We start from the raw sequence: 15,215 nt of genomic DNA on the forward strand, positions 1-15,215 counted from the left end.
CTCAGGCAGACTGGAGGCTGGGAAATGTAGGTGACAGTGCTGGAAGGCTGAGCTGGGATCACAGGGTGCTCCCAGGAGGGAAGGGAAGCGAAGCAAGTGTGAGTTGGGGAAATGCTCCCGAGCTAGCAGTGAGGAGCTGGGTGAAGGTCTGGAGAGCTGTGCCTCAAAGCAAACAGCAGCACTTCTGAACTGAAAAGAGATCTCTGGAAAAGAGAGAAAAGGAGCGTTCCTGCGGCTCAGAGGGCTGAGGGCACGTCTCAGGCTGAGCTAACCCGGGTGCACAGACTGTGCACGTAAATATTTCACACAGCAAGGATGAGTCAGGAACATCCCCCTTCCTACAGCTCCTTGCAGGGGAAGCTCAGAGAGCTCCTGTGGGATCCACACCGAGCCTGTGCTGGTGGCTGTGCCTGACTGTGAGACATCCTCCCACACAGCACTTCGCTGCTGCCCTTCCCTCGCTGCAGGAACAGTCCCTTCCCTCGGCCCGGCTGCTTCAATCCTCTCCACAACGCAGAAGATGAGGCTGAACAACAGCCAAGTGCATTCCAGAAATAATTAACAGCAAAGAGAATAGAAAACAGCCAGAGACTGAGCAGCTCCAAGCCCGCTTCGGGAGAGCATCATACACACCTTGGAAGATAGAGAGTGTGAACAAAAATCCTGACGTGGCCCCGTGTAGCTTTCCAAATCCCAAACTGACTCAGAATTCCAGGCTGCATCCAAGCCTTCACAAGCAGTGTCACTAAAAGTGTTGTTGGAGAGTTTTTGTTTTTCCTGAAGTTTCAGTGACACCACCAGGCCTCATTGTAGCACAGGAAAACACCTGCTCAGGTGCTTTGCTCACCAAATAGAAGTTGCCTGAGGAGAGAAGACATAAAAGTGACTGATACAAATCATTTCATACGTAATAGGTGACAAGACAGCTGCTTCATGAGACCTCGTGTAGTTCAATAAAAAGATGCTTTTCCATCTCCACTGACCTCAGGCTCAAGTGTTTTTAAGGACTCCAGGTCTTTCATAGGTATTTGGTGGGATGGTGAGGGAAAATAAATGGTCCCCACTCCATTGCTCCAACCTGAGTAATGTTGGTGCCTCTCTGGTGCCCCTTTGGAAATGTGGCTGGGTGTGGGGGGTCTGTTTTCAGGGTTAAAGGGGCTGTCTGAGGAAACAAAATGCTTAGAGGATCTACAAGGCCCACAGCTGTCAAATGCACAACCAAAACACAGATTACTGGAAGTGTGTGACAAATACAGACCCTTGACATTGATGGGCATTTTTCAATCATATATTGTTTTCATTGAAATACTAATGGCCCCCAAAAAAGCCAAATACTATGCTTTACAAAAATCAAAACTTTTAGTTTTGACAGACTTTAAACAGATCTCCCTGCTCCTATTTGCATAAGATTTCATTTGGAAGTTTACTTCAAATTCAGGTAAACATTCCCTCTGAACTATGCAAGTGTTGTTGAAATACTGAAATCCAAAATGAAGTGCTCATTGCAGATCAAAGTAAAGGCTTTCATCCATTAGTAAGCTGCAAATACATACTTGTCCACGCCCCAAACCTTAAAAATATTGTTCTTACAAACCTACCTTTTTTATTTAATTAAAGAAAAGCAAGGCAAAAACTTAATCTGGAGGCAATACGGGCAACCTCCTGATCAAACACAGCGAGATGCTCCCAGTGCCACAGCATTGGATGAGCATCTCTCACTAGAACTGTTAAAAATGACCTTAGAAATGCAAATTTGGGGAACTCAGTGCAGTTAGGCGCTCGGAAGGCAGTTTTGCTTCTCTGACAGTCACTCTCCCCAGGCTACCATCAGCGTCTCATTTGTCGAAGTCCCAATTATCCAGTGGGATAAACATTCCCATTCCTGCAGGACTATGGGGTGCAGAGCTTTAATGGCCTCGCCCTGGACCCCACGAACAACAATGCTGCATTGTCTTACAGCCACAGAGCGCTTTAAAGAGGGGCATTGTACCCAGCAGTCCTCAGGTAATGTCAGCCTGGAATTCCCCGCTGACGCCAAGGGGGATGGAGCAGCGGCGGAGGAACTGGGAACGCAGTGAATGAGTGCCATTGTAACTGGTGCTGAAAGAAAAGAGCTTGTAACCAAGACTGTTCATTATATATATATATATAAAAGGCACCTCCACACTTTAAACTAATGATGACTTTTAGGCACGGTGTAATTACAGCACCAGTGGGAACCCATATGTCAGTGAGCTTTCAAATGGAAAGGTTGTGCCTACAAAATGAGGCCATATATTCCCATTAATTGAAGCGGTTGATTTCCAGTTACACAATATTAGTTTTAATGACGGGACTCATAGAAAGTCCATGAATTTCTTTTTTTTTTGCTATTGCTCTGTGGTGTTAAGGTGGCACAATTTAAACTGAGCCGGGTGACACTGGTGGCAGCAGGGTTGTGACTATAAGTGACTTTCAGGGTGGTTGTCTGTGAGGTGGCATTAGAATAACCTTGGAGGAATGGTCTGTCAGCACTGCCTGCACAGCCAGAGCAGAAAGGATTAGCAAGAGAAATTCTGATGAGGGTATTTACTACTAATGACTGCCTTCAAAATTGCCTTTTATCTACAGCTTTTCAAAGCATTTTCCATTCATTAAGCCTTATAAAACCTTTGTAAAATTGGTAGAAGATATAGAAATGCAGATATCTTTGTGCCAAAACACACAGTAATACTTTGACAGAAAAGGGCAGCGGTACACACTGAACATTATTTAAAATAGGAATTGCACAATGCTACAGTGATGCTATCACTCTGTTAATTAGAGTTTGACCAGAACAGGGGAACAGTCCTGCTCTTAAGAAAAATGGTGTGGAATAATCAGTAAATAGTCCTTAGGGCTTCTGTTTTGTGTAGTTGCAGTAAGGCAGATGTATGTTATGCAGTGATATAAAAAAATGTTAAGGATATGAATGGCACCTGTTCTTTTATTGTAATGAAATCTGCTTCCCAAACTGCCATCCCCAAGAGATAAAAGCGGTGAGTCAGACCTACTAAACTGCTGAGCTGAAAACCCTGAGATTTAAAAAATGATAAATGTAAGGTCTTTTTTATTTTTTTTTAAAAGCCTTTAGAGACAGTTTTCCTTTTTTTCTGTGGCCTCAAGAGAAAGAAAGGAAGGAGGGAAGGAGGGAAGGAAGGAGGGAAGGAAGGAGGGAAGGAAAGGAAAGGAAAGGAAAGGAAAGGAAAGGAAAGGAAAGGAAAGGAAAGGAAAGGAAAGGAAAGGAAAGGAAAGGAAAGGAAAGGAAAGGAAAGGAAAGGAAAGGAAAGGAAAGGAAAGGAAAGGAAAGGAAAGGAAAGGAAAGGAAAGGAAAGGAAAGGAAAGGAAAGGAAAGGAAAGGAAAGGAAAGGAAAGGAAAGGAAAGGAAAGGAAAGGAAAGGAAAGGAAAGGAGAAAGGAAAGAGGAAAGGAAAGGAGAAAGGTGAAGACAGATTCACAAAGATTTTCAGTCTGGTGATGTTCAAGAGAGGCCAGAACCAGTCATGCAGCTGCTTCAGAATGTGAGGGATGGGAAGAGAAATTGGTGTTTGGAGATTCCGTTATGGCACTCATGATAAACAAAGCTTTAGATATGGGGTTTTCAGTAAGTTCTTTTTCCTTCCTTCCTTCCTTCCTTCCTTCCTTCCTTCCTTCCTTCCTTCCTTCCTTCCTTCCTTCCTTCCTTCCTTCCTTCCTTCCTTCCTTCCTTCCTTCCTTCCTTCCTTCCTTCCTTCCTTCCTTCCTTCCTTCCTTCCTTCCTTCCTTCCTTCCTTCCTTCCTTCTTTCCTTCCTTCCTTCCTTCCTTCCTTCCTTCCTTCCTTCCCTCCCTCCCTCCCTCCCTCCCTCCCTCTTTCTCTCCACACCAATTCAAACTTTTTCAACAACAGGTTAATTCTCACTGGTGTTTAAATTCCTGCTTCCTTGGAGCACCCCAAAAATTCCACAGTTGCTATAGGAGCAATGTTTAAGGACTATCAATACCATTAGTCTATCCTATAAAAACACAAGCAGTTTCATAGCTGCAGGCTGCCAAAAGATACAGTAATCTGGTGGAAATCTGAAGTTCTGTGCACGTGTCAGAGTGAGTCAATGTACATTAAAAAAAAAAAAAAAAAAAAAAAGAAAAGCAAATTTTTGACTTGGAAATGACTTGTGGAAGAAGCCTCACAGCATCTCTGAATATTTTTAAAGGGAAAGACGTAACAGATAATGCACAGGATGACTTGCAGATTCAGCCATGCCTGTTCTGAGGGCCACAGGAATTCTGTGCGTCACTGAGTGACAGTTCCTCCCTGCAGGGCTTGGAAGACGTGGTAAGAGTGAAGGGTCATCGTCACAGTGAGTAAAACATTGCATCCAATTTGGGTGGCTTCCAGGAAATTCTCTTATTTAGCTCGTTTGCTTGTTGCTTTACCATTTCTGCTCATTAAACCAGCCAGAGTGAGGCTCAATTTACAAATTAATTAATTAATTAATTAATATTCAGTGATGCAGAAGAAGGCTGGATAAGAGCTGGTACACTGAGAGTTGAGGAGGAGGGTGCAAAAAGGCTCTTTTCAGCCCTTCCCCATTGCTTTTCTAATGGCTTGTGGAGGGAACCTATGGAAATTTGCTCTTTGATTTTTGGACACCATGAAAATCCCCACTAAACTTGTGTCAAGGCCTGACCATGTCAGTAATGGCTGTAATAGGAATGTTATAAAAAAATCAGTGAGGGGTTTTCTAGGTAATTCAGTTTGTAGGCTTATGAAGAAGTCAGACTCTTTGTTTCTCAAGGCTGCAAAGCTGCAGAATTGTTGATTAAGGAATCACTTGATGGGTGAGATGTACCCTCACTCCTGAGTGCAGTTCAGTTTGGTCATGCTGGTTAAAATGTTCCCATCCTGCAGTGTTAAACTATTCTTTAACAGCCTGGCCTTTGGCCACTGGTTTTCTTTCACTGTAGGATTTTTTTCACCCAGTTTATCTGACAGCATTTTGGATTATTTAGATAGAAAACAAAAAACAACCAAGCAAACAAAAAATTGCTTCGTTTCACAAGAAGATGGAAACTTGCAGAAAGGTTCATGGAGCACAGATCCTTTTACAAGGAGGATCTTGGGAAATGCTTTGGGGAAAAAAGGACACCAGATTTAGGGTCTTTTGAAGCCTCCACTAGGCACCAAAGAGCTTTGAAGTCTTTAAAATGGTTCTTTTATAAGCCACTGGCACCAAGCTCAGTTAAAGCACTCAGCTAATTTTTAATCAGATATATGAAAAAGCATAGAATAAAAATGTGGGTTTCTCTTCTAAGGCTTTTTGGTTATCACAGTAGTGCTGAAGAAAAGGCAGCTCCATTTCAGTGCTTAATGTGCCTTAATACTGCATGACCACAAACCATTAGGTTCTTCATCTCATAGGTGATTAATTTCCAGGGAACATATGTTAAGAGAATAACATATATCCCCAGACTGCCTCCCCAAAATGTTCTCACAAAGCAATGTCAGTGTTTTGTATTCACTGACACAAAAATGAAAAAAACAGAGATGAAAAATCAGAATAATAATTTTTTCAGCCACACTAGTTTTAGTCATTAGAGGGAAAACAAACATCTCCCTAATTTCTGGGAAGTTCTGTGAAGTAATACAGTGGTGATGAGGAAAAAAAATATTGTAGCTAACTTAATGTGAATGTGAAATGCATCATCACTGTTCCTTAACTTCTGAAACAGTAATGCAAGTTCATAAAATGACTACTTAGGAAAAAAACCTATTTAATCTCCTTTCAAATAGGCAGAAATGTCATCATGTTGACCCTTTCCTGTTTTAAACAGACAGCTCAGTGCTCAGGCTCCTCTGTGGGGGCTGATGCTGCGCCTGGGGAGGACAAGAACAGGATGGGAGAATTGTCTGCCCAGACTCCTGAGAGAATTTAGCTGCCAAGTGCTAACAGGTCTTCACTGACCATCTGTAAACTGAGTTTTATTCCCCTCCTCCCCACCCAGGCTTAGGCATCTCCTACACTGGGATGGGTTTTCTTAGGGCAGGATCAGTGACGACATGGACGTGGTTGTCCAGGATCCTGCTCCCACAGCCCAGCCCCAAACCTCAGCAATGCTGACATTTCATAACAAAACTACTGTCAGGATTCTCTTCATCTTAGCTCTACCTTTTCGCTGAAACTTTTCATCTGTTTTATTCCTCCAAAACCTGATGGTTTTTTTTAACTAAACCAGGAAAAAAACAGTCTAAATAATTTATATTTGACAAATTATGAATGTTTGGATGTGTGTGTGTCCAAGCAGATCTTCAGTGTGAGGTTCCAGTGCTGTTTCCAGCTATTGTGTAAGGATAGCCCAGCAGGGTTTTCGAGTTATGTCAGTGCAATTGTTTGAAAAATTATGTACAGCTAAACCTGTCTTTAAAACTCCCTATTTATTGTGTAAGCTTTCAACGTATGGACTCAAATATCAGTATTGAAGCAATCTATTTCACCTGTCCATTAGAGAATTATATGTAACAGCCGTAAGAATGTAAGGGTTATATAAAATTGTACCCACTATTTATGTATTATTGTCTCCAACACATATGTCCTTTCCATATGGGATGTTCTCACTGTACAGAACATGGTCGCTTCCAAGTATAACTCAACAGAAGCATTCAACCTTTGATTTTAAAACTGTGATCATCCCCACTTCAACAGCCCACGTTGGGAGGAAATTCCAGATTGTGGGGGGGGGGGGGGGGGAATGGCTGCCAATCTGAATGAGGAGGAACATCGTCAGATGGCAGGGAAGTATTTGTACGAGTTGTATTAACAGAAGCACTGACCTTTACACACTCCAAAACAAGCCAGATGGGCCTTGGATCACAGCACCCGTTCATCGAGCAAAACTCCTGAATCATCTGAGGCAGTGTTCAAACACAGCCAGGAGAAGCCTGAATGCAAAGATCTCCCCTAAAGTACAGCCCTGAAGCAGCAAAGATGCACCAGGTTTTGAGGTAACTGCGATTTAAACCTTCAAATCCTAGGCAAAATTTTTGTTGCATAAATTTCGGTCCATCCATTGTCTGGGATGGAAAACAGATGGGCTGCAGTTTAGCTTTGCAGCAAGAATCCAAATTCAATTCTCTGGCTTGTTCTTAAGAGAGTCAATGAAAGTTGAATAATAGGCACTGGCAGCCCCTAAAACCCTCTGTGGTTTTCTTTTTCTTTTCCTTGGCAGGGTGAGGCCATTCTGCATTAAATTTGCATATGGCCACCTTTCTCCCTAGAGTAACTTCAGGGATTCATCTGACCATTTTTCTGCATAAGGGCCCTAAACTTCAGGAACTTTGCCCTCATAGACAATCCCCATGCTCCTCACAGCCCCTGCAAGTGAACCAGAGGGACCTGCAGAAGTGAGCAGTGATTTGGTATTTACCCTGTTTATTCATTAAACTGGTGAGGGTGATATTCTGCTCCTCTATGACAACAATGATCTTTAACTGAATCAAATTAAACTTTCTTAAGGGAGAGAATACACTGACTTGTGGATGTTTGTGGCAGGGATATTAATAGAGTGCTCAGGGTGGCAAACAGAACAGGTTTTAAATGAAATCTAAAAGAGATCAAGAAAGAAAACACCATCTTTCAGGAAAAAACAACAACAACAAAACCAGACAAAATGAGCATGTGCCCTTTGTTGTGAGTAGCACGAGTAGAGTCAGAAAAGCACACTGAGTTCTGCTTGGAGAACTGGGAGGAGAGGAGGAGCTCGGGTGTCAGAACTCAAGGCTAATAGAACAACACAAACATTGCAGTCTTCTGAGTTTAAGTGATGATGGGATTCAACCTGACAGACTCATTTTAAAGTTTCTGAGAGAGATGGAAACTCTTTGCCAGATAAATAACTCTGAATTTGGCCCATTAAGAGCAAGAGCCTGTTTCCAGCTGGACGCTGCTTCCCTGCCATTCCACTGTGAGCACAGAAGCTTTCCTGAAGGAAGGACTGGAAGGATTTATCCTGTTTGCTAGCAATGCTCTGACCTGCCTGACTCTGCTCGGTGATGTGCTGAGCCCACGGGGAGCCCTGGAGCACAAGAGGGTTGGGAAGGAACCCAGCAGAGAGTGGATGAAAGTTTCCAGGGGTCTATCACTCTTCTTAAAGATCAATGGGCTCATGAAAGAAAGGGATTTTAAGAGCTGCAAGGTAACATCAGCAGGGATCTGGATCCTTTCAAATGTTGCACCCTCAACAGACCTGCAGGGCCTTTCCGTGGAGCTGGTCCCACTCACCAGGGCATAGAGCAGCCCTTTCCTGTGACACAGAAACCAGTCTGCTCCCCACATCCATGTGTCCCCTTGCTGTGCTCTGGAGCTGGGTGTCCCTCATGGCAGTGCAATCAAAGTGGTGGCTGAGGTGAGCATTGAGGCCTGAGTCCCTCTCACACCCTCACACACACTCAGATTATCTTGCTTGCCTTGTAGACTTTGATTTCTCATCCCATAGGACATTGAACCGATCAGACTAAATGCAGTTTGCCTGGATCTTTTCTCCTCCCACTCTTCTCTGAAAGAGCTTTCAAGACAAAGAGTAAAGCTCAGGGAGACCAGGAGGGTTTAAGATGAGCTCCTCCTCCTTCTCCTGCTGCCTGGTGTTTCCAGGCAGGCCCCTTTCCTAGAAATGCTTCTATCCCCCATTTCCTGACTCCCTAAAGTAAAAGATGTTTTTTCTGGCCGCAGAGGTGGTGGTTTTGGTGGTGCAGTCACAGCACATCGTTCTCTTGGCAGATGCAGCTCTGCATTGGCTAACCCACACTGCTGCCAGGGCAGCCCAGGTGTCCCATCCACTGGGCAGGGAGCCCTGAATCTCTCATCCATCAGTGGCTATTCCAGCTTCTGGCTTCCAGGAATATCTCATAAATTTTGCCCTCGGACTGTGCAGCCAACACAAACTGGGAGCAGAGAGCGATAACACCTGCAGGGCACACAGAGGGTCACAGGAAAGGACACAGCCCGGGCTGGCGGCGATGGGCGATTCCAGGAACCCCCAGAGCCCCAAACAAACAGAGCAGCCGACTGTTCCTGGGTCTGGTTCACCTCTGGAACGTGTGATAGGGGCCGTGTCTGCAGTGAATCACTGGCATCTGGCTTCCTACACTGCACGGGAAGGGCTGGTTTAGGCTCTGGGTTTTATAGGTGCGCTGGGAGTCTAATGCTCTTTTATTAGCACGACTCCAAGCTGACCTCCATGCTAAAAAAAGCAGGGACTTTCATTTCATCTCATAATCCACCAAGGGCAAATAAACAGTCAGAAATTCTACTCTTTCTTTTTCCCCAACTCTCATTAAAACTGTGGTCTCTGTTATTACCATGCAGACATTTTGCACTAGTTTTTTATTACAGTCAAGTACAGATGCCTTTTTTATTTTGAGGTAGAGTTAATAGCAAAGCTTTTTTCGCTAAAGTTTCTGATTATCTGTTATGGCTGAGAGCACTTTGCCAGCAATAGTCTCCTTGGAATATTCAGGGTTATGCACAGCTTTTAATTCTTTAAAGAGTTTGGTGGTAAATAGCTTGTGTACACTATGATCTCACTTGAAAAGCAGCCAGCAGACTTCTGAACGTATTTGTCCACTTCTCCCACCACCCAGCCATTGCTCCAGCATCAGAAACCTGAATCTGCTGTGCAAAAGGCACGTGGAATTAATCCAGTCAGAATTAGGGGGTTTTACATTGCACCCTTGGGCACAGCACAAGCCATGCCCCACGTCCATGCTCTTGGTGCTGCTATGGCCCTGTTGTAGGATGGCTCTGTGCTCTGTAGGGTGGCTCTGTGTCCTTTAGGATCGCTCTGTGTCCTGTAGGGTGGTTCTGTGTCCTGTAGGGTGGCTCTGTGTCCTGTAGGACAACGCTGTGCTCTGTAGGATGGCGCTGTGCCCTGTAGGATGGCACTGTGTCTTGTAGGATGGTTCTGTGCTCTGTAGGATGCCCCTGTGTCCTGTAGGATGGCTCTGTACTCTTTAGGATGGCTCTGTAGGATGCCTCTGTGTCCTGTAGGATGGCTCTGTGCCCTGTAGGATGGCTCTGTGCTCTGTAGGACAGCACCGTGCTCTGTAGGATGGCGCTGTACCCTGTAGGATGGCGCTGTGTCCTGTAGGATGGTTCTGTGCTCTGTAGGATGCCTCTGTGTCCTGTAGGATGGTTGTGTGCTCTGTAGGATGGCTCTGTGCTCTGTAGGATGCCTCTGTGTCCTGTAGGATGGTTCTGTGTCCTGTAGGATGGCGCTGTGCTCTGTAGGACGGTGCTGGCCTTGCCGCTCTTACTTGGAGGCGGGATAGGAAAGGGGAGGGCAGGGCAGCAAGAAAGAAAAACAGCTTCTGTTTTGATTGTGTGGTGGGAGTGTCCAAGGCCAGGCTGGCAGGGGCTCTGAGCAGCCTGGCCTGGGGAAATGTGTCCCTGGCCACGGCAGGGGCTGGGAACTGGAGGATCCTTAAGGCCCCTTCCAGCCCCAGTCATTCCGTGATACTTTGATACAGTGGCTGGACAGTAGTGGCTGACCTTGCTGGGGATTTACAGTGTCTGTCAATACAATGAATTGTTGCTGTTTTCTTCTTTATTTTTCAAAATATTGTAAAGCAGCTCCTATGTCTTTATTTATTTTTCTTTTTTTTTTACCCTTACTCCAGTTGCGTATTTTTACTTGAGTGAGTGAAACAGTCAGTTCTCTTTGGGTGGCCACGACCAAAAATCTGCCTTTCTAGAAGTTTTTAGTGGGGGACTTAGGTGTTTTTGGAGAGATTTTTCTCATGAGAGGAGTGGTTTGTGACATCAGGCACTCCAGAATAGCCTGGGTGGGCACACAGTGTCCATATTCCTTCATTTAATGATGTTTAAACACAGTGTGACACTGCAGCCTCCAGGAGTGTGGGAGCACTTGGATTCCAGCAGTGTTACCTCATTACACTGACTGTTCTGAGTGCTACCAGTTACTCACAGGAGTAAACACTGTGCAAAAGAGTGTACACAGGATCCAGGCTTCACAAAATGATACAATTATGGGAACTGAATAATCCTGAGAGACTGTGTTTAGTGAAAAGCGTTTGCTGGAGCATTGTATAAAGCCCCAGAAACGGGGGATGTCAGAATTCTTCTTGGATGTCAGAATCCTTTTTACCCAGCTTAAATTCTGATAGAAATTAAATGTCTGAGATTAACTATGATTCATTAGTGAACAAAACTGCAGAACTTGGGGCAGTGAGCCATTCTGTACCTGAGCTCCTCTAAGACTCTTAGCAAGGCTGATGGATGGCTGCATGAGGACAGCTTTTGAAGCACAGATTTCTGCTAAATCAATGGACAAGATTTATCAAATTTCCAGTCACTTCCCAGAGCTTCTGCCAGCCCCCACAAATAGCTACTCTTTCATTCATTCTGTGCTAGAGCCTCATAACAGGAAAGAAAGTCATGTTCTCTGAGGTTTTATACTTTAAGGCATCCAACTTTCCATTTTAGAAAGTGAAGAATGTAAACAGTTTTGTTTCTATGTCTCGGCAACGTACAGCAGCTCCAGAATCAATAATGGAAAATGCTCCTGAAAGGCCCAGCAGACCTCAAAGAGATAATGTGGATTGGCCATTAACAGTAAGTCATTATGGAACTTATTAAGTGAAGCCTTGGGACTGTCATAGAGCCTAAAGGTTGACATAAATTTTTCATACACATTGAACTTTGCTAAATGTGCTTGCATTTGATTAATGATGACTTTCTCCAGTGTGCTAATAAGAAGAAGGAAAATATGAGCTGGGGCTGCAGCAGGGAGAATGGACTCCTGGAAGGAAGGGCAGTGTTGGCAGCAGGAGAACAATGGGGCTTTCTAGAGATGCCCTGCCAAGCGGGAGGGAGTTTATAACTCCATGAAAAATTGCTCCTTACCACCCAGAGACAGGGCACTGAGCACAGCATGAAAGCCAGTTTTGTAATTGTGGGAGTGAAAACATCATAGCTCCAAAACGCCAGCAGAAAAATCTACCTCCCAGCCCCCTAAGGCACCCACAAACCACAAAGAACAACCAAAAACCCAACCTCAGCCCCTAAACCCTCCATATATCAGAAAGATCAACCAAAACCCCCACCATCAGCCCTTAAAGCTCCCCCATACATCACAAAGGACAACCAAAAACCCAACCTCAGACCATCAAGTCCTCCATGTATTTTTTTGTAATCAACCAAAACCTCATATTCAGCCCCTAAAGCCCCCCCACACATCGCAAAGAACAACCAAAAACCCTCACCCTCAGCCCCAAAAGGCCCCCACACATCATGAAGAACAACTGAGGAACCCACCCTCAGCCCCAAAAGCCCTCATATATCACAAAGAACAACCAAAACCCAACCTCAGACCCTTAAGTCCTCCATGTATCACAAATAACTAAAAAATCCACCCTCAGCGCCAAAAGCCCTCACATATCACACAGAAAATCCAGAAGAGCTTCATATTCAGCAAGACAGAGAAGTGGTGTGTCTGCAAGTCCTGCTGGAGATAGAGCTGCGGGGAATTTGCCTTGGCAGCCAACGCAGTGAGTCACAGACTCGTGGAATGATTTAGGTTGGAAAAGAAGACAACAACAACAACAAAACAAAGCCTTCACTTGCAGCTAGGTCTGGACAACAGCATATGGATTTGTTCAGTCGAAATAAACATGTTTTTCCCTTGTTTGGAAGTAAGTAGAAAAAAAAGGGAAAGCAATCATTAACCTCAGTCCAAAGCAGTCACAAAGTCTAAGGCTCTTTCACTAACCACCAAAAATGCAAGGCATGCCCTAAAATTCAATTAACATTGAATTCTTAAAAAAACTACAGGGTAAATTTTTTGGGTTTTTTTCTCTTTCTAGTTTTAAAGCTGCTAAAAACTTCTAAGCTTCTATCTTGTTTTATTTTAAATGAGCACTCTTGTAAACAAGAGTCTGCCAAACAACCCTAGTAAAGAGGACTCAAAGTCTTCTCCTAGCTTAAATAGCTGAGTAATCAGGTATTGGTCCTGATCTTACAAACACTAAAGGAAAAGGAAATGCAGAAAACAAGAGATGTGGCTATTCTACCTCCTGGCAGTGTGGGGTAGAAGACAATGATTGATTCCCCACACGACCAGCTATAAATTTGCCACTCCAAAGCAGATTGCCCCCAGCCATGGAATGCTTTACCCACAAGCCTGGTTGCTGTTTCAGCTGTTGCTGTTCTTGATGAGAAAAGAAAAGAAAAAAGAGAAGAGAAGAGAAGAGAAGAGAAGAGAAGAGAAGAGAAGAGAAGAGAAGAGAAGAGAAGAGAAGAGAAGAGAAGAGAAGAGAAGAGAAGAGAAGAGAAGAGAAGAGAAGAGAAGAGAAGAGAAGAGAAGAGAAGAGAAGAGAAGAGAAGAGAAGAGAAGAGAAGAGAAGAGAAGAGAAGAGAAGAAAAAAGAAAAAAGAAAAGAAAAGAAAAAAGAAAAGAAAAGAAAAGAAAAGAAAAGAAAAGAAAAGAAAAGAAAAGAAAAGAAAAGAAAAGAAAAGAAAAGAAAAGAAAAGAAAAGAAAAGAAAAGAAAAGAAAAGAAAAGAAAAGAAAAGAAAAGAAAAGAAAAGAAAAGAGATATCACGTTTTGAGTTTGGCAGTTAGAGAACTCACAAGGACTTTGAAAAATCTCAGGCTCAATTCCCTGCCCTGGATAATATTTATTTATAAAATACAAACTGGCTCCAGTTGAAGGTCTGAAAGACTTGAGAAAGACCCTTCCCTGACCTGGAAGGAGTTCTGAGAGTCACTCACAGTCCAAGCAAGTCTCTCCCTGCTTGTGTTGGGGGTTTTCTTTCCACGGAGAAACAGGAAATGCTCCAGATGGTCTGCAGACCACCCCCACGGATCAGGAGCTGTCCCTGATGCAGACATCCAGGAGAAGGAGGTGTGGGCCATCAGCAAAGTCCCCTGTGTGGGCACACACATGAAGCTCCCGTGGCAGAGCTGCTGCTGCTTCTGCCCCTCCTCTGCTGGGACAGGGCAGGACACCCACTGTGGACGTGGGATTTGCAGTTCAATAAGGGAGGGAGGAACAGAGGTCTAGAGCTGGTGAGCAGCAAGGCCCAAGATTTCACGCAGAAAGACAAGAAACAAGTTTTTCAAATGGCTGTGAATCCATGAATTGGATTGGGCTAAAATTGTTCTTAGGACTTGGGTAATTGTAGCCAGTCCAGCTCAGTCAGGTTTGAAAGAGCCTTTCTTATCAAACGCAGAGATCAGTGATATTAAATAATGGAAAACTTGTGCACTAGCACACAGGGAATGGAACTAGGTCAAGCTGGTTGATCCCCAGTCTCAGCCTAAAAGAGTGAAAACAATAGAAGAGCTCCAGAGACCTGCAGCTCACTCCCTAACAAACTCACTCAGTCCCTTTCCCAAGGCATTCCTTTTTCTTTTCTCTCTCTCATCTTTTTCCTTTTTTTTTCCCCCTTAATACAAAATGTGATTCTGCCGCCAATTAATTGGGTTTGGTTATAGTAGTTCAGTATTTATATCAGTGTCTGAAGGGAAAACCTGCACAAGGCCTACCTGGATTTTTGCTTACTGACCCTTTCATTACACGTGTAATTCTGAAAATGCAGCTGGATGGGAAAGACATACAAGCATTCCAGGCTTTTGGGTCCCTAAGCTTGCCTCTTTGTGAGCCTTATTTAAATTCCCACTCTCCACTTTCTCTCTGAGCTTATCAGCAGCAACATGGAAAACCAGCATTTTATTTTCCAAGTCAGTCAACAACATGGAGCCAACAAAACCTGCAAGCTCCTTAAAAAGCTTTTCTCATCTGAGTTGTGGCAGTCTCTGGGGCAGGATCTCGCCTGAGATCACAGAAATGCTGGTGGTGAGCTTGCAAGCTTGTACCCCTTGACACGTTAACAAGGACTGCTTGGCATTGCAGCACGAACACAGCAGAGGCGATCTGAGAATTCCCAAACAGACCCTCCCCTTCCCTATCAGTGCAAGTTTGGAGAGCTCCCCTAGCAACCAGCCCTGCACTTGCACCCCTAATTGCTTCTTGCCAGGATGAGGAATGGTGTTCCAAGGCACTGCAGAGACACAGGAGGGAGAGGCACCTAGCTTGGTGACACCCAGCTAGACCAGGAGCTGAGCAGTTCTGCCAACTGGAGCGCAGAACTCGCTCAGCTCACAAGAAAGTCCCTCTGGCAAAGTCAGGTTGTGTGTTAGTGATGGTG

This window comes from Aphelocoma coerulescens, chromosome 11 (assembly GCF_041296385.1).
Source record: "Aphelocoma coerulescens isolate FSJ_1873_10779 chromosome 11, UR_Acoe_1.0, whole genome shotgun sequence".
Lineage (NCBI taxonomy): Eukaryota > Metazoa > Chordata > Aves > Passeriformes > Corvidae > Aphelocoma > Aphelocoma coerulescens.